The sequence below is a fragment of the Saimiri boliviensis genome, chromosome 1 (assembly GCF_048565385.1).
Source record: "Saimiri boliviensis isolate mSaiBol1 chromosome 1, mSaiBol1.pri, whole genome shotgun sequence".
In the NCBI taxonomy this organism is placed as follows: Eukaryota; Metazoa; Chordata; class Mammalia; order Primates; family Cebidae; genus Saimiri; species Saimiri boliviensis.
Genome location: NC_133449.1, coordinates 75,884,870 through 75,904,857, shown reverse-complemented (window position 1 = coordinate 75,904,857; position 19,988 = coordinate 75,884,870). Strand labels below are relative to the sequence as shown.

General features: G+C 40.8%; 1 protein-coding gene across 5 annotated transcripts in view; it reads left to right on the top strand.

Moving 5' to 3' along the window:
• COMMD1 (copper metabolism domain containing 1) overlaps positions 1 to 19,988 on the top strand; it is a 248,193-nt gene that overhangs the window by 161,594 nt on the left and 66,611 nt on the right. The window lies entirely within an intron of this gene.

Here is a 19,988-nt window from a genome sequence, read left to right as displayed (position 1 = left end):
TAGGTTGATTCCATATCTTTGCTATTGTGAATAGTGCTGTGATAAATAAGCTGTAAATATTTTTGTGAGGAAATAACGACTGTTGGGTTGGCCCTGCTGAAGAGCTCTTACAGAGCATAGTATTGAGCTAGAAGGCCACTGAAGTCCATCTTGGAGCAAAAGAATACAGATATTTGAATAAACTGGTTACTATAATGACCTCATTGGGTTGTTAGAGTTCCTAAGCTTAAGCCAGGCTTGGTGGCGTACGCCTGTTATCCCAGCACTTTGGGATGCTGAAGTGGGAAGATCATGAGGTCAAGAGATGGAGACCATCCTGGCAACATAGTGAAACCCCATCTCTACTAAAAATACAAAAATTAGCTGGGCATGATGGCACACGCCTATAGTCCCAGCTACTTGGGAGGCTGAGGCAGGAGAATTGCTTGAACCTGGGAGGCAGAGGTCACAGTGAGCTGAGATTGTGTCACCGCACTCCAGCCTGGCAACAGAGCAAGAGTCTGTCTCAAAAAAATAAAAAAGAAAGAAAGAAAAGAAAAAAGAGTTCCTACGCTTAAAACAATATGCCCGTAGTTGCTGTGCTAAAGATAAAGATGAATTGCTATGGTTCTTAAGAACTGTGAAGCATCTGAGTATGTACCCTACTTGCACACTAACTAGTTAGTCTTCCATGGTTTTATGGATGTTGGCAGAAGTTAAGAGATTCCAGGGTCACCTCTGCAAGATTTTATCACCCATAGTAATAGCACTAGCCAAAACATCAGCATTTGTGCCATTTGCCTGAGCCCCAATTCTACCAAAGTGGTGCATAGAGGTTCAGGTGATACCTGAACATTATAGAACAGGAATCCTGACCCTGGTCAGGGATGTTATTATAGTAGTATCCATAAAACCATGGAAGACTAACTTGTTAGCATGAAAGTAGTAAGTAGTTCTGACCTCTGCTTTGGAGGATGACACTTGCTCTGTCTTCCAAGACTATTCATTCTGCTAACATTATTAAAAACATAGATTGGAAGAAAGGCAGTCTGTGCTTCTGGTCACAAAATTTGCAGAAATGTGAGAGACCTACAGAGAATTGTCTCAATGCTGTCTGATATAGTTTGGCTGTATCCTCAGCCAAATCTCATCTCGAATTATAATATCCATAATCCCCACGTGTCAAGGGAGGGAGCCAGCGGGAGGTAATTGGATCATGGGAGTGATTTCCCCATGCTGTTCTCATGACAGTGAGTGAGTTCTCACAAGATCTGGTGATTTTATAAGGCAGCTTTCCCTGCTTATGCGCTCTCTTGCATGCCACCATGTAGGACGGATCTCTTCCCCTTGTGCCATGATTGTAAGTTTCCCGAAACCTCCCCAGCCATGTGGAACCATGAGTCAATTAAGCCTCTTTTCTTTATAAACTACCCTGTCTCAGGTAATATCTTTATAGCAGTGTGAGAATGGACTAATGCCTTTCTTTTAAGATTTTGTTTCAAAACATAATATCGCATAGGTCAGCATGTACAGGACACATCAATAAATGTGTTGGCTTTTGGCTTTCCTTTTTAAAACATCATTTGGCCAATACCTTGTATCTGTGTAGCACATTTAAAGCCTATTCACATCTGTTTTTGTGTTTTTCTCACAATTTCTTTATGAAGTAAATATAGTAAGCAATGTCAGCATTTAATAGATGAGAAATTGAGACCATTTATTGGCTACGTAAATACTCTGATTTCCAGTCATACTTTTTTTTTCTAAGCATAGAGATAAAAATCTTCACAATCTTGGTAAATTTCTTGGTCATTTAATCCATTTGAACCTCGACATAAAAATCAAATTCTTCTTTGTAACTATAAACTAAGTATCACCTCTTAATTTAGTACTGATAGATGATAAATATTCCTTGATTTTATTGATGTCTGTCTAACACATAGGAAGGACTCAATAAATATTTATTAAATGAGTGAATAGGATAGCTTTTCTAATAGTGTAGTCAAGATGCAAATTCCAGAACATGGGACTATATTTCTTAGAGTAGTGTTGCTATATTAATTACTCTAATTACTTTTGGGTAAAAAAATTACTTTGGGGTACTTTTGACCTGCATGTTTCTAGAATTTTCTCTACAGAAATTAACTTTTATTCTGTATAGAAACAACAACAATGTGGGTATTTTTAGCATTTTTTTCGAGATTATAGACTTCAATTTAGTGATTATATTTTCATTTCAAGAAATTCTATTTGGCTTTTTTTCATATCTGGTTGATTAAAATAATATATTCTCCCAGCCTGGGCAACGTAGTGAAATCATTTCTTAAAAAAAAAAAAAAAATTAGCCAGCATGGTGGCATATACCTGTAGTCCTAGCTGCTCAGGAGGCTGAGGTAGGAGAATCATTTGGATCTAGGGGGTTGAGGCTGAAGTGAGTGGTGATTATGCTACTGTATGCCAACCTGAGTAACAGAATGAGAACCTGTCTCAAAAAATAAAATAGAATAAAATAATTTTTATTTTTATCTGATTAATCCATTTTGTGAAGTTCTTGCAGTTCTAAATTCTGTTATTTGTTTCTGCCTGCCTGTTATCACACATAGTAACTTTTTAATTTTAATTTTATTTCTTGAGATGGAGTTTTGCTCTTGTTTCCTATGGTGAAGTGCAATGGAGCGATCTCAGTTCATCACCACCTCCGCCTCCCGGGTTCAAGTGATTCTCCTGCCTCAGTTGTAGCTGAGATCATAGGCCTGTGCCACCATGCCTATCTAATTTTGTATTTTTAATAGAGATGGGGTTTCTCCATATTGGTCAGGCTGGCGTCTCAAACTCCTGACCTCAGGTGATCCGCCTACCTTGGCCTCCCAAAGTGCTGGAATTGCAGGTGTGAGCCACCGCAACTGGCCTATTTTTATTTGTTTATTATTTATTTATTTAGAGACAGACTCTCACTCTATCGCCAGGCTATAGTGAAGTGGCACTATCTCAGCTCACTGCAACCTCTGCTTCCTGGGTTCAAGTAATTCTTCTGCCTTAGCTTCTCAAGTAGCTGGGATTACAGGCATGCGCCACAATGCCTGGCTAATTTTTGTATTTTTAGTAGAGACGGAGTTTCACCATGTTAGCCAGCCTGCTCTCGAACGCCTGACCTCAAGTGATCCGCCAACCTTGGCCTCCCAAAGTGCTGGGATTATGGGCATGTACCACCTCGCCAAGCCCATAGTAGCTTTTTTATTCCTGTGTTTTATAATTTTGGATTGAGAGCTCATATAATCTCTTTGTTATCATCTAAGTATATTTTTGACTTGTTCATTTTTTAGCTGAGGAGATGGTTCTGTGAAGTTTACAGTTTTATACAGAAATCTCAATTCCTGCCGGGCGCGGTGGCTCAAGCCTGTAATCCCAGCACTTTGGGAGGCCGAGGCGGGTGGATCACGAGGTCGAGAGATTGAGACCATCCTGGTCAACATGGTGAAACCCCATCTCTACTAAAAATACAAAAAAAATTAGCTGGGCATGGTGGCACGTGCTTGTAATCCCAGCTACTCAGGAGACTGAGGCAGGAGAATTGCCTGAACCCAGGAGGCGGAGGTTGCGGTGAGCCGAGATCGCGCCATTGCACTCCAACCTGGGTAACAAGAGCGAAACTCCGTCTCAAAAAAAAAAAAAAAAAGAAAGAAAGAAATCTCAATTCCTCTCTGGCTTATATAACCCTCAGGCATTGTCTTCTGTCTTGTGTAATCAGCAAAATCAATTGATTTTCAACTCCCTCTTTGTTCTTGGCCCTCTTGCTTTTTTTGTGAGCTTAGCCATTTATTTAAAAGGATGTATTTATTTAACCTTTCTAAATGTCTTTTAAGATTTTTTAAAAGAATATTTGTGTACCATGTTCTTAGAAACTAGTGTCTCCAAATACTTTAATTCAGATAGCATTATTGAAGTTATTCTGCTTGTACAAGATGCAAATATATGTCAAATGAACTTAGTCTTTTTGTGTCAATATTTGTCATCATAAAAATATTTGCTAGGCCAGGTGCAGTGGCTCACCCCTGTAATCTCAGCACTTTCAGAGGCCAAGCCAGATAGATTGCTTGAACCCAGGAGTTCCAGGCCAGTCTGGGCAACATGACCAAACCCTATCTCTACTAAAAAATACAAAAATTAGCTGGGCATGGTGGCAAACACCTGTAATCCCAACTACTTGTGGGATTATAGATGCTGAGCAGGAGAATGGCTTGAGCCTGGGAGGTTGAGGCTGCAGTGAGCCAAGCTTGTGCCACTGCACTCCAGTCTGGGTGACACAGCAAGAACCTGTTTAAAAATGTATATATATGATATTTTTTTCTGGGTAAGTGGATGATGAAGCTTGAAATTCTATCAATAGCATGCAGAGATTCAGAACATATAAACAAAACCAATTGTAATTCCAGGTCACCATGACTCAGAAAAGTACAATAGTGACATTTATTTATTTATTTATTTATTTATTTATTTATTTTATTTTATTTTTTTTGAGATAGGGTGTTGCTCTATTAGCCAGGCTAAAGTGCAGTAGCATGACCTTGTGGGCTCACGTGATTCTCCCAGCCTCCTGAGTAGCTGGAACAACAGGCATTACCACACCTGACTCCCTTGTGTGTGTGTATGTGCGTAGAGACAGTCTCATGTGTTGCCCAGTATTGTCTTAAACTCCTGGACTCAAGCCATCACCCCACCTCAGCCTCCCAAATTGCTGGGATTACAGGCATGAGCCACTGCACCTGGCCCTTATATATACTTACTTTACAGGTAACTTGGAAATTAATTGTTGCTTTCATTTCAAATGCTTTGTCAGAAATAGGACCATTTGGATCCTGAGAGTATGATGTTTATTATAATGTTCATTTGTGTTTAATAAAAGTCTTCAGGGTGAAACTTTCGATAGATTATACCTCAAAGCAAAAATTAACATAGATGTTTCTGTGTAATTTAGGAGGAACCATTTAACTGGAAAGGCTTTATGATGATTTGAATTCTGTTTGGCAGTTTAATTATTAAATTAGAATTTTGAAAGCTGTGAAAGAAAAATAAGAGAAAAAGAGAGAAATAAGAATGGGAAATGGCTAGTCACAGTGGAAGGAGTGTGAGACAGACCCAGGTGTAGAAACTGGGTCTTTCCACTTAGCACCCTAGAAGTATATTAGGATTTCCCACTCAATCTGGCTGATTATAGGCAGTGAAACTGACATTACTGAGGTTTAATTTGAATTGACTAAGGGTACTTGTTTTTATTTCTTCTGAAAGATAAAATTGGAGAGAGGACAACTGGATTCTTGAATTATTTGTCATTTCTAATCTTACAGTTATTTCCTAAAATAACCCATAGATAGTCCCTGCCCACTTTTTTTTTCTACTACTGTGCTTTAGCTCTTAAAATGATCTTTGTTTAGCATTCAGATACCTACACTTAGGTTGAGGGAGGAGAAGAGGGCAAAATACCTGCGTGAAAGTGATAATAAAAATGCCTAAACTCTCGGGGAACAGTGAGGGGAAATTTTGACTACAGCTGCTTTACTTCTGTAATGAGTGATCAGGGATGCAAAGCAAAATCAAATCTATATAGTTTGTTTTTTTTTGTTTGTTTGTTTGTTTTGAGAAAGTCTCTCACTGTTACTCAGGCTGGAGTGCAGAGGCGGGATTGTTACTCACTGCAACCTCTACAGAAGATTCTACCAATTCTTGTGCCTCAGCCTTCCGAGTAGCTGGGATTACAGATGTGTACCAGCACGCCCGGTTAATTTTTGTATTTTTAGTAGAGGTACATGTTGGCCAGGCTGGTCTCAAACTCCTGGCCTCATGTGATCTGCCCTCCTAGGCCTCCCAAAGTGGTGGGATTACAGGCTTAAGCCACTGTGCCCAGCCCGAATCTATATAGATTTGATGGGCTATTTAATATTGTTAAACTCCTAGGTTCAGGCCAGGCATGGTGGCTCACAGTTGTAATCCCAGCACTTTCGGAGGTCGAGGTGGGTGGATCACCTGAAGTCAGGAGTTTGAGACCAGCCTAGCCAACATGATGGAACACCATCTCTACTAAAAATACAAAAATTAGCCGAGCATGGTGGCGTGCACCTGTAATCCCAGCTACTCTGGAGGCTGAGGCAGGAGAAACGCTTGAACCTGGGAGGCGGAGGTTGCAGTGAGCTGAGATTGTGCCACTGCACTCCAGCCTGGGTGACAAGAGCGAAATTCCATCTCAACAACAACAAAAAAAGAACAGAAAAAAAAATCTTAGGTTCAAATTTCAATATTAGATGTGGAAAAAAGTATGGAACTTGTTCTTCATAAGAACTTAAAATTAGTCTTCTAAATGAAAGATCAGAGCAAATCTTTTATTTGTGTAGTTCATTTAAGGCCTTTTCCTGTTTGCTTACTTGACCTTCAACAGTCTTTTGTTGTTAGATATTATTTTCCCCAAGACCCATGGAGTTTGTGTGACTTCAAGTTAAAAGGGAGAAAAAAGCTTATGACTGACGCCTCATAACAAGACAGATTCACAAGAGAAAAGCATGCAAATTTATTTAATATGAGTTTTACATGACAGGGAAACCTTCAAAAATGAAGACACAGAGACCCAGAGGAAACTATATTTTTTATGCCTAGGTTTGATGAAGAAGGGACAGTTGTTTACAGGTATGACTGGACAAAAGAGGCGGGTGTGATCCTATGGTAATAAACTGAGCATAACTAAGCAAGGCCGGTTTACTCAGGTTCTTCTTGGCCTTTCTGTGTAAGATTCCTTCCCTTTGCATATAAGGCAAGACACCTGTCACTTTGAGGATCTTCTAGAGAGAGGTCAAAAGAGACCTTTCTGCTTCTAAGCTTTTCTTAGTTTCTTTCAGCTTAAAATACTCATGCCAAGGTGCTGTATTTTGAGGTATAGGGTTCTATGCCCTGACAAGATCATTGTTGATGGGACTTTTACTAGAATTGATTTTTATTAATTTTCAATCCTATTTTCTATTTATAGAATACTGATTACCCTATCAAATCCCACTAATGAAGAAATATACTGATCACAATGTAGCCACCAAATGAAGCCATTCACTTCGTGGTCCCAGTTAACTGAGAAAAGAGAAGTACATAGGTCAATAGAATTTAGACTCCAGAACCACACCCACAGATACATGATCAATTGATTCTCAACCAAGATGATTCAATGAAGAAAGGATATTTCTTTCCAGAAATAGGGTTGGGACAGTTAGACATTTGTGTTGGGGAGGGGGGGACCTTGAACCGCATACAAATATTGACTCAAAATGTATCATAAAATTATAAAACCTCTCCAAAATATTTTCTCCCAGTTTCTGGCTTATCTTTCCATTCTCTTAACAGTGTGTTTTGCAGAGCAAAATAAGAAAACAAAATTTTTGTGTTTTGGGGTTAGGCAAATTCTTAGATATAACACCAAAAACATGATCCATAAAAGACAAGTAATAAATTAGACTTTATCAAAATTAAAAACTTCTGCTGCAATTCAAAGTGACTGCTGGAAGTTACTGCAAGAATAGTGATCTTATCCTCTAAGGATAAGATTGAAGACTGCAATTGGGAAGAAATGTGCAGGGGCTTCAAAGATAGTGTTATTATAATCTTAAGATAGGTGAAAAGATAATAAAGACCTTTTTGGAGAATGAGAATGCCACTGTCAATCAGTAAATCTAACTGTATTATATAGTTTTGTCTAGAGCTGTAATGTTGGGGATTTAGAAAAACTTCACTTTGTATAACAAAGGCAGATATATTATGTTCTGGTACTATTTTTACTTTTTCTGCTGTTAACATCAAATTTTTTTTTGTTTTTACTTTTTTTGTTTTGGAGAGATAGGATCTCATTGTGTTTCCCAGGCTGGTCTCAAACTTCTGGGTTCAAGCAATTCTACCACGGCCTCTCAAAGTGTTGAAATTATAGGCATGAGCCGCCATACCCAGCCAACATCAAGTTTTAACATGACGTTAACTCTATGTGTTTTAGGACTTTGTAGAATAAGGAAAGAGGCAAATATGGGAGATTTGGAGATTTTCAGTGAGACAGCCAACATAAGTTAATAATCTGACAGGAAATAATGTGGCAGAAGGAGAAGTTCTCATTTATTAGAGCCAGGCACTTTATTTGACTTAAGATAATTAGAGCTCAGAAAGTATTAGTAGTAGAAACTCAGGTGGGATATTAATTCAAGGGGACAGAATTGATGCGTTGGTGAGTAGGGCAAGGACTTAAAGCTGACCGAAAATAAGTAATAACACATATTTCTGGGACCTGAAGGACAAACCCTCACTGGTTGTATTTCTTGGCTGGCAGGCTTATAACAAGAAGTTTTCGGGCCCGGCGCGGTAGCTCACACCTGTAATCCCAGCACTTTGGGAGGCCAAGGCGGGTGGATCACGAGGTCAAGAGATAGAGACCATCCTGGTCAACATGGTGAAACCCCGTCTCTACTAAAAATACAAAAAATTAGCTGAGCATGGTGGCGCATGCCTGTAATCCCAGCTACTCAGGAGGCTGAGGCAGGAGAATTGCCTGAACCCAGGAGGCGGAGGTTGTGGTGAGCTGAGATCGCGCCATTGCACTCCAGCCTGGGTAACAAGAGAGAAAGTCTGTCTCAGAAAAAAAAAAAAGAAGTTTTCAAGGAAGACTAAATGTTAGTTTTTTATTTTGCTTTAAGAGAGAGATCATTTCCAAGTTGACTTTGTCTCCTCAGCGTAACATTTGGCAGTTCTTTTGCTAACATTATCACTTGTGGCTGAGATACAAGCTGTTGAATTCAGACTGTAAGCTAAATTGTTGGCTCTTGATTATTCTTGAGATTGGAAATCTTTCTGGCATCAACGATTTAGATCTATCAAAATGTGTTAATAGCAGCATGTCTTCAACTTAGAGACAGAATACTGCAGTATTTCAATTCTGATGCTTATCACTCAAAGTTAGCATAGACCCCATAAGTTAGAGGAACAGTTCCAGAAAAGACTGCCCTCACTTCAGATGCCTGTTGCAATTTGGGGTTGGGGGTCCCAGGCCATCTCCATTTCTGACCAACTGGCTGCAAATCAAAGGGATTCCTTAAAGCCCCTTAGGCTCTATAATCAGAACAACTCAGCAGAACTCAGAAAAGTACTACACATTTTGACCCTTAAATAACATGGGTTTGAACTGCACAGATGCACTTACTAGTGAATTTATTTCCAAAAAATAAATCAAAAATATAGTTGGCTGGGTGCAGTTGCTCACACTTGTAATCTCAGCACTTTGAGAGGCCAAGAAAAGAGGATTGCTTGAGATCAGGAGTTTGAGGCCAGCTTGTACAACATAGCAAGACCCTGTGACTAAAAAAAAAGTTTTAAATTAGCCAGGCATGGTGGTGCTTTCCTATAATCCCAGTTACTGTGGAGGCTGATGCAGGAGGGTCACTTGAGCTCACGAGTTTGAGGTTTCAGTGAGCTGTGATCATGCTACTGCAACCCAGCCTGGATGACAGAGCAAGACCTTGTCTCTAAAAGACAACTAAAAGATAAAAGAAAATATATTGTTTGCAGGTTGTGAAATCCATGTATATATGTTACCAGAAAGGGATCCTGATCTAGACCCCAAGAGAGGGTTCTTGGATCTCGCATAAGAAATAATTAAGGATGAGTCCATAGAATAAAGTGAAAGCAGGTTTATTAGGAAAGTAAAGGAAAGGCCGGGTGCAGTAGTCTACACCTGTAATCCCAGCACTTTGGGAGGCCAAGACGGGTGGATCAGCTGGGGTCAGGAGTTAAAGACCAGCCTGGTGAACATGGTGAAACCCTGTCACTACCAAAAATACAAAAAATTAGCCAGGTATGGTGGTGCACAGCTATAGTCCCAGCTACTTGGAAGGCTGAGACAGGAGAATCACTTGAACCTGGGATGTGGAAAGTGCAGTGAGCTGAGATTGTGCCATTGCACTCCAGCTTGGATGACAGAGCAAGACTCTACCTCAAAAAAAAAAAAAAAGAAATGGTCTAGGAAGAAAATTCTTGAATGAAACAAACAAATTTTAAAAAAGTGAAGGAATAAAGAATAAGTACTGCATAGGCAGAGCAGAGGCATGGGCTGTTCAGCTGCTTTTTCTTATTCTTACTTCTTGATTATATGCTAAACAAGGGGTAGATTATTCATGAGTTTTTCTGGTGGGGGGGGGAAGGGGAATTCCTGGAACTGAGGCTTCCTCCCCTTTTATACCATAAACAGTAATTTCCTGACATTGCAATGCCTTTGTAAACTGTCATGGTGCTGGTAAGAGTGTCTTTTAGCATGCTAATGCATTATAATTAGCACATAATGAGCAGTGAGGACAACCAGAGGTCGTTTTCATCACCATCTTGGTTTTAGAGAGATTTGGCCAGTTTCTTTACCACATGCTGTTTTATCAGCAAGGTCTTTGTGACCTGTATCTTGTGTTGACCTTCTATTTCATCTTGTGACTAAGAATGCCTTAACTTCCTGGGAATGCAGCCTTGTAGACCTCAGCCTTATTTTACCCAGACTCTATTCAAGATGGAGTCACTTTGGTTCAAATGCCTCTGACATATGGAAAGGCCCGTTGTACCTATGATTACAGTTTAGTTATAAACTATTGTGTTCCATTAACTGGAAGAAAACTTTTAAAAAGTAAAAAAAATATTGTAAAAATAAACTCTTATAAACCAAACATAAAATCCTAAGCCTCCCTCACCCTGCAGTCAACTGAGCAGACCCTCTTTTGGCCAAGAGGACCCCAGAGCAACTTGAAAAACTGAATTCCCAGCCATGATAGGAGGGAAGGTTGAAGACACCTCATTATACCCCCTCCCTTTTGGAGCTTAGGCACAACTGATTAGCATTAAGTTTAAAATAGAAATCATAAGACTGACAAAACAGAATCTTTGTGGCTGTAAGATACCAAATTATTTATAATTTGGCCATGCAAGGCAAGTGTTAAGTCATACCCTCAAACCATAAAATCTTGTTAAATAGGTTTTTTTAATTAACCTGCATAATGTGGCTTACTTTCCAACCTCACTCTGGTATAGTATCACATGACAGATAGTAGACCCTGAAGAAAATAAAAATATTTTACTCCACTATATATATACTTCTATAAGCCACCTCCCCCTGCTGCTGATAGTCACATGAGGCAGACAAATTCCTAGATAGACAGGGGCAGATCCCTGGTGAAACCCAAGCTTCAAACCAAAGACAAATTGAAGCCTGAAAACCAAGTTGCTGGTCCTGACCAGAGTGAGAACTCCTCAATGCCTTCTAGCCAATCAGATGGTGCTTTTTCCAGGCCTGCCCATGGACCAGTTAGCACTCACTCCCCCATTCTGAGCCCATGAAAACCCTGGACTCAGCCACACATTGGGACTACCTGCCTTCAGATAGGGGCTACCCACTTCAGGTCCCCTCTCCGCTGAGAGCTGTTCTGTTGTTCAGTAAAATTTTTCTCCACTTTGTTCACTCTCCAGTTGTCCACATAACCTCATTGTTCTTGGACGTGGGACAAGAACCTATGGCCTGCCGAACGATGGGTGTGAAAATCACTGTAATATGTTCCTGGCTTGCTGACTAAGCTGCAGGCAGTGACATGCTCTTGTTTGCCAGACCACAGTAGTGAAGAGTGGCAACCCTTCTGGTTCCTTGGGGCTCCATGTTTGCTGACATCTCTTGAGTTTTTGGATACCACCACATTCCCCACATCTCGCTTGAGGCACACCTGGTCCAGCCACAGCCTCGTATGGAGCTATACCCGTGCTGGTGTCTGGAGCTGCCCACCTGGTTGTACACCGTGAATAGACCCTGCACTTACTGGCTTACATACCCCTTGCCACTCCATGTCTGGCTCACCTGTGGTGGGCATGGGATCCGGGCTGGCAGTGCTAGCTGAGTGTAGTCCACCAAACCTAGTGGGGAGAGCAAGCCCAGTGGCAAGCCCAGCAGGCAGAGTGGCACTGAAAGAATTTTGTGTCGTTGCCCTGTATGGACTGCCAGATGGGTTTTCACCCAGTAACACAAGCAGGAAGTAGACCCGCAAAATATTTCTTTGACATATTTTCAGATGGCTGCCACAGTGCTAACCGATTGAAATGGTCCTGCAAAGCCATCTTTTGTGGTAGAGAATCTCTGTTAATGCAACTGGGCCTTCCCTTTCTAGGCATTTCCTGCATCTAGGAGAGATTAACTGAGAGTCCGATGCCTTTAAGTTCTAAAAGAGACATTTATCATCCATTTTCTCTGAGGGTTGCTATGCTACTTATGAGCCTTCATCTACAGAACAATAACTTTGACCTCCACCATCCCCTTAATCTTTTTTTTTTTTTTTTTTTTTTGAGATGGAGTTTCGCTCTTGTTACCCAGACTGGAGTGCAATGGCGCGATCTCGGCTCACCGCAACCTCCGCCTCCTGGGTTCAGGCAATTCTCCTGCCTCAGCCTCCTGAGTAGCTGGGATTACAGGCACGCGCCACCACGCCCAGCTAATTTTTTGTATTTTTAGTAGAGACGGGGTTTCGCCATGTTGACCAGATGGTCTCGATCTCTTGACCTCGTGATCCACCCGCCTTGGCCTCCCAAAGTGCTGGGATTACAGGCTTGAGCCACCGCGCCCGGCCCCCTTAGTCTTAACTTAAGCATCCCTTACTGCCAAGCTCAAGTCTTTGGGCAATAGCTTTACTCTGTCAACCAACTGTCAACTAAAAAATTCCTAAAATCCACCCATGGCTTGTAAGCCTTGACTTCAAAATGTCTTGCCTTTTTGGGCTGAACCAGTGTATACCTTACCTGTAATTTCCATCTCCCTAAAATGTTTAGAACCAAACTTTAACCTGACTGCCTTGGGCATACTTTCTCAGGATCTCTTGAGACAGTACCCTGGGCCATGGTCACTCAAATTAGCCTAGAATAAACCTTTTTATTTTTATTTTATTTTATTTTATTTTATTTATGATGGAGTTTCACTCTTATTGCCCAGGTTGGAGTGCAGTGGTGCAGTCTCAGGTCACTGCAACCTCCACCTCCGAAGTTCAAGTGATTCTCCTGCCTCAGCCTCCTGAGAAGCTGTGATTACAGGCGCTGCCACCATGCCTGGCTAATTTCTGTATTTTTAGTACAGATGGGGTTTCACCATGTTGGCCAGGCTGGTCTTGAACCTCTGACCTCAGGTGCTCTACCCTCCTCAGCCTCCCAAAGTGTTGGGATTACAGATGTGAGCCACTACATCCAGCTAGAATACCTCTCCTTAAAATACAGAGTTTGCTTTTTCTCTTAACACTGTACAAACTAGGGCCAGCCAAATGAGGAAACACGTAGGGTGAAGTCTAGAAGGATTCTGAACACAGAGCTTCCATGCACGCTTCATTTGGAATCAGGGCACATCACCCTTCCATCACATCAATGTGTTAATTAACCAGGATGCTCCATTGAGACTCTTGTGTCCAAAGATTTTATTGAGGTTTCATTACATAGACATGACTGATTGAAGATTGGCTGCATGATTGAACTCAGTCTTCAGCCCTCCTCTGTCTTGAGGTTGGGCTAATATTAAGTGGCTCAAAGCCCCAACCCTGTAATCATATGATTGGTCTCTCTGGCTTGGCCCACCCCTCATCCTGAGTTATCTCATTAGCATAAGCTCCCTGAGGGCCTGCAATCAGTTGCCTCATTAGTTTAAACTACATGGGCCCACCGTGAATAGCAAACACACTCCTGATCACTTGGAAAGTTCCAAGGGTTTAGATGCTTTCTACCAGGAAACTGAGACAAACCAGTCAAATTCTGTATTATACAACATTCTGAACCCAGGAGGCTAAACAGTATTCAGGGTTTCTGCTTTCTGAGTTTGGCATTGTCTCTCAACAGCTGTATCTAGTTTGTCTTCCCTATCTTGTATATTATCCTTTTTTCAACACAGGAAAAACCAAGAACTGGTGAAACCATAACTAGGCATTACCTTCTACTCTCACCAAGTCTTTGGAGCTTCTAGCAGGGGAACTATTAATACTTTTGCCACTTGTCCCTTCCCTCTTAGTCATTAGGGCATAGATTGCAAGCTGATGGCTTTCAAATTTAGGTTGACAGATGTTCATTTGGTGCACATTTGTGTGTGTGTGTGTGTGTTTGTGTTTTGAGATAGAGTCTCACTCTTGTTGCTCAGGCTGGAGTGCAATGGCAGGATATCGGCTCACTTCAACCTCCGCCTCCCAGGTTCAAGCAATTCTCCTGCCTCATCCTCCTAAGTAGCTGGAACTACAAGCACACACCAAAACACCTGGCTAATTTTTGTATTTTTAGTAGAGATGAGGGTTCACCACATAGGCCAGGCTGGTCTCGAACTCATGACTTCAGGTTATCCGCCTGCCTTGGCCTCCCAAAGTGCTAGGATTACAGGTGTGAGCCATAACACCTGGCCTGAGGCACATGTTTTTTAAAAACTTCAATTACATGTCGGTTTTCAAAAAAACAGAATTCACATTAATGTGGACTTTCTGACTTCTCTTTAAAAAAAAATTAAAAACATTGCTGGGCTTATATTTCTCTATAGCAGTAATTGGCTAAGGTGGAATAGTGGCTGTTCCCTTTTAAAGGCACTTTAGAATGTCTCCAGTTTATCACAGTCCTTATCCTATTCCCATCCTGCAACCTGATCTTTAAGGAATCTCTCTGAGTATAGGAGAAAAATTTTAAAAGCACATCTATAATGTATAGAGGCTCTAGCTAGAGCCTCTTATTTATGCTGTCTCAATTATCTCTGGATATAATCATATGAGGTAAGCATTGTAACTCCTGTTTTGTTGTTGAACAGAATGAAACTGGATACATGAGTTTCACAAATGAATTTCCCAAGGCTTCATAATTCATGAAGAACTAGAACTCAAATTCCCTTAACAGTTCTGCTACTCTGGCCCCAGACCTCTGGCTCCCAGCCCCATTCTGAGAGCTACAACTCACAATTCAAACACTAACAACACATGTTTTAAGTGTAGGGCACCAATTCTTGCTCCGTGTAGCCGCTCAGTAAATGCTAACTGACATAAAAATTAAGCAAATTTGTATGAACCATATGTTGTCACATGGTTTGGAAGTCCTAGAGAAAGATGTTCTCCAGCAGAATTGCTAGAATATCTCAGTCTGAGACCACTCTGTTTTAAGTTCCCTAGATCTTTTCCTCTCGATTCTGTAGGGGGAGAATATAATAAAGGGAATGGAAAAAACATTGCTGTTGCAATATTCCTTTCCCAATGTCTTAGCCACCTGGATGCATTTGGGAGCTTTGCAAAAGGGCTTGACTTCTCTCATTTTCTCTGACTCTGCCTGACTGGTGCAAAGTCTTATTATTTCATACCTCAACAGATCAGTAATTTGTTGAATGCTTACTATGTTTAACACACTGTGTAGGCCAGGCATGGTGGCTCATGCCTATAATCCCAGCACTTTGGGAGGCTGAGGTGGGCGGATCACAAGGTCAGAAGTTCAAGACCAGTCTGACCAACATAGTGAAATCCAGTCTCTACCAAAAATACAAAAATTAACTGAACGTGGTGGTGTGCACCTGTAATCCCAGCTACTTGGGAGGCTGAGGCAGGAGAATCACTTGAACCTGGGAGGCGGAGGTTGCAGTGAGCTGAGATCATGCCATTGTACTCCAGCCTGGGTGACAAGGCAAGACTACATCTCAAAAAAAAAAACAAAAAAACAAAAACAAAAAACAAAGAAAAAAACCACTGTGTAGATGCAGTGATGAGTTAGATTCCTTTGGAGGAAAAGAACTATGATGTACATATATTGTCTTTGTTGGGAAAGAATGATTTCCAGGAGAGTGGACAGATAAAGTGCTGAGGGAGAGACCAAGGTGAGGCAAGAGGTGGTGAGGTTGGCATCTCAGAGGGATGCATAAAAGAGGATGTCTTTGGCCTAAGCCTGGAAAAAAAGGTAAATATGAGACAACAGAAATGGGAAAGAGGTCAAGTTGAAAGAGTAGTGAAAACAAAGGAAAGGAATTAGAAAGCAGGGGCACATCCCAAGACAAACAAGTTGCTTATTGACTATTTATTAAGAGTATTTAGGTAAGGCATAGTGGCTCCTGCCTGTAATTCCAGCACTTTGGAAGGCCAAAAAGAGAGAATCATTTGAGCCCAGGAGTTTGAGATCAGCCTGAGTAACAAGGGTGAGACCCTGTCTCCATAAAAAATAAAAAACTAGCCTGGTGTGGTGGCTCATGCCTGTGGCCCTGGCTACTTGGGAGGCTGAGGTGGCAAGATCTCTTGAGCCTGGAAGGTTGAGGCTGCAGTGAGCTATGATTGCACCACTGCTCTCCAGCCTGGGTTACAGAACGAGACCCTGTCTCAAAAAGAAAAAAAGACAATTAGAAGGGAAAGATTGGCCGGGCGCGGTGGCTCAAGCCTGTAATCCCAGCACTTTGGGAGGCTGAGGCGGGTGAATCACGAGGTCAAGAGATAGAGACCATCCTGGTCAACATGGTGGAACCCCGTCTCTACTAAAAATACAAAAAATTAGCTGGGCATGGTGACGCATGCCTGTAATCCCAGCTACTCAGGAGGCTGAGGCAGGAGAATTGCCTGAATCCAGGAGGTGGAGGTTGCAGTGAGCCGAGATCGCGCCATTGCACTCCAGCCTGGGAAACAAGAGTGAAACTCCGTCTCAAAAAAAAAAAAAAAAAAAAAAGAAGGGAAAGATTGATGTAACTTGGCAGAGTCAGATGGAAGGTGTAGAGGCTAAAGTAGCTTCATCTTCAAAGTTAACCCCCATGTTGACTTCTGATTAACTGGTTCTGGGAATGCCTCTGAGATTTTCAGTTTATCTCTTGTTTCTTGTGGAACCATAAATCCTGTCCCTAGATTAAATCAACCTTGATAAACTCATACTTCCGCAAATCATGCTCTTAGATCAAATTTCTACCCATTTCCTCTGAGGCATATATGCCCTTTTCCTGTGGTATGTAATCACTGTGTCTGGGAGGTAATGACACGCAGATCTACCTATTGTGCAGTCGCCTGTAAGCTTCTGTCTGTAAGTTATTCAATAAAATCACAAGATGGACTTGTCTGCCTCCTTACTTGGTTTCTCAGCTCCTTTTGCATTTGGGGGTTGCTTTGCATATGTGACCCTTTCACAAAACAGAAGGGCTAGGTGTTATAAGTTAAGGAGCTGGTTGGATTTGATCTGAAAGTTTAGAAGACTAAATGAAGAAGTAAAATAGTGGTAGGTATCTTTTAGACAGTGAATCTGTTTATAGTAAGTAATTGAATTCTGGACTCACATGGTCTAGATATATGTAGATATCTATAGAGCTATACATAGAGATCTATATAGATCTAGATAGATAAGATCTATAGATAGAGATCTACATATATTTGGACCATGTGGGGCCAGAGTTCAGATTTGCTCTGTTTTTTTTTTTTTCTTACTAAAAACAGATTTGCTCTGTTTATTTAACTTGGTTTAAGATAAGAAAGAAATTTTATTTATTGTTCCAGTTTGCAATAAAATTACACATTTATTTTGTTGGGTATACTTGTTATAATTAATACTATGAAAGGAACAAATAGTGAATTTTAAACACAGGGTTAACCAAATCAATTTCCTCTTTCTGTTTTGAGAATTGACTGATGGGAGATTAAACAATTCAGCTGAACATATTTTTATCTCTCACATTGGGATTTTCTAGAGTCTGCCAACTAGAGTTAACATTGTTATGCATGTCACAGGCAACTTGTATAGCCTCCCACACATCTTTATTGTCATACTTTACTTCATACTATGGACAGGATTTTTTTTTTTTTTTTTAAGATGGAGTTTTGTTCTTGTTGCCCAGTCTGGAGTGCAATGGCACGATCTTGGCTCACTGCAACCTCCACGTCCCGGGTTCAAGCAGTTCTGCCCCAGCCTTCTGAGTAGCTGGGATTACAGGCATGTGTCACCATGCCTGGCTAATTTTGTATTTTTACTAGAGACAGGGTTTCTCCATGTTGGTCAGGCTGGTGTCAAGCTCTCAACCTCAGGTGATCCACCTGCCTCAGCCTCCCAAAGTGCGAGGATTACAGGTGTGAGCCACCTAAGGACAGGATCTACTTATATTTCTCTTTCTTCTATGAGATTGCAAATTTCAGGAAGGACAGGGATCTAGTCTTTGTAACAAAAAGTCAAATTCTGTAAATATTTTAAGAGATTTATAAATAAATAAATATATTTATTCCGAGCCAAATATGAGTGGCCATGGCCTATGTCACAGCCCTCAGATCCTGAGAACCCAGGGTAGTCAGGGTACAGCTTGGTTTTCTACATTTTAGGGAGACATGAAGCTTCAATGAAATACATTTTTTTTTTTTTTTGAGACAGAGTTTCACTCTTGTTGCCCAGGCTGGAGTGCAGTGACGCGATCTCAGCTCATTGCAACCTCCGTCTCCTGGGCTCAAGCGATTCTCCTGCCTCAGTTTTTCGAGTAGCTGGGATTACACGCATGCACCACCATGCCAGGCTAATTTTGTGTTTTTAGTAGAGACGATTTTTCCATGTCTCTGCTAAAACAGTTTGAAGGCTGGTCTTTGAACTCCTGACCTCAGGTGATCCACTCGCCTCAGCCTCCTGATGAAATACATTTAAGAAATACATTAATTTGGCCCAGAGAGGTGGGACAACTTGAAGTGGGATGGGGGCTTCCAGTTTTAGGTAGATTTAAAACTTTTCTGTTTGATAATTGGTTGAGTTTATCTAAAGATCTGAGATCAACATAAAGGAATGTCTGGGTTAAGATAAAGGATTGTGGAGACCTAACTTCTTATTTACAGAGGAAGCCTTTATGTGGTGGGCTTTAGAGAGAATAGGCTGTAAAACGTTTTTTTTCAGACTTAAAGTCTGTGTTGTTGTTAATGCCAGAGAGGTATAATGAGCCATGTCTGACCCCCATTTCCCATCATATCCTGAACCAATCTTCAGGTTAAATTTTAAAAGTGGCTCGTTACAGGAAAGGGGTCCTGATACAGACCCCAAGAGAGGATTCTCGTGCACAAGAAAGAAATCAAGATGAGTCCATGGTACAAAGTAAAAGCAAGTTTATTAAGAATGTAAAGTAGTGAAAGTACAGCTACTCCAAAGACAGAGTAGGGAGTTCCTGAAAGAGGAGGAATGTGTCCACCCTCCATATGGTGCTTGTTTACATACAGGATAGAAAGATCATGGGGAGATGTGCTCTGCTACAAGGGTTTGTGGTAAAAGATTAATTTTCTTAATTACTATGTTTTTTAAGAATCAATATTATTTAAAGCAAAATTAGGAATGCCTTTGTTTTCCATATATTGGGATATTAAGACACCCCCAAGTCTGGATCTGTTTAGTATACATTATCAATCTGTTCCCTTAACTGTAAACATCTAGAGGCTAGATGCTGGAAATGCAGCCCTGCAAGTCCCAGCCTCATTTTCCTAGCCCTCACTCAAGATGGAGTTGCCCTCGTTTGAACACCTCTGACACCCTGGCTGAGGAGGAAATCTATTCAGATGGTTGGAGGAGTGTTAGAATTTTATTTTGGGTTTACATTTTATTACTTTTGTATTTTTTGGGTAGAATAGTGAATAGATATAGTACGTACTTAGAAACAAACCATTTTTTCTTCAGACTTTATTCCTGGAGACATCACTTAAAAAAAGATCTTTTGAAGGCAAAATTCTCTCTGATGTTGTCTGTCAGATGTCAACAGAAGAAAATGGATTGAACTGGAAATTCACTGAGAATTGATACATGGAGCTTTTATGCAACATTTAAATAAATAGGGAGAAGTGGAATATGAGGCACTGAAAAGTATTATCTCTGAATATAATCTTTATAAAACGTCTGAATATAATCTTTCCAAAAGTTAGTACCTTAAAGAATTATACTTCTTGGACAATATAAACAGTTTTACACCTCAGATTTCCTTCTGTAGTAATGGCTGGCGTTCTGCATGATTTGCTCTT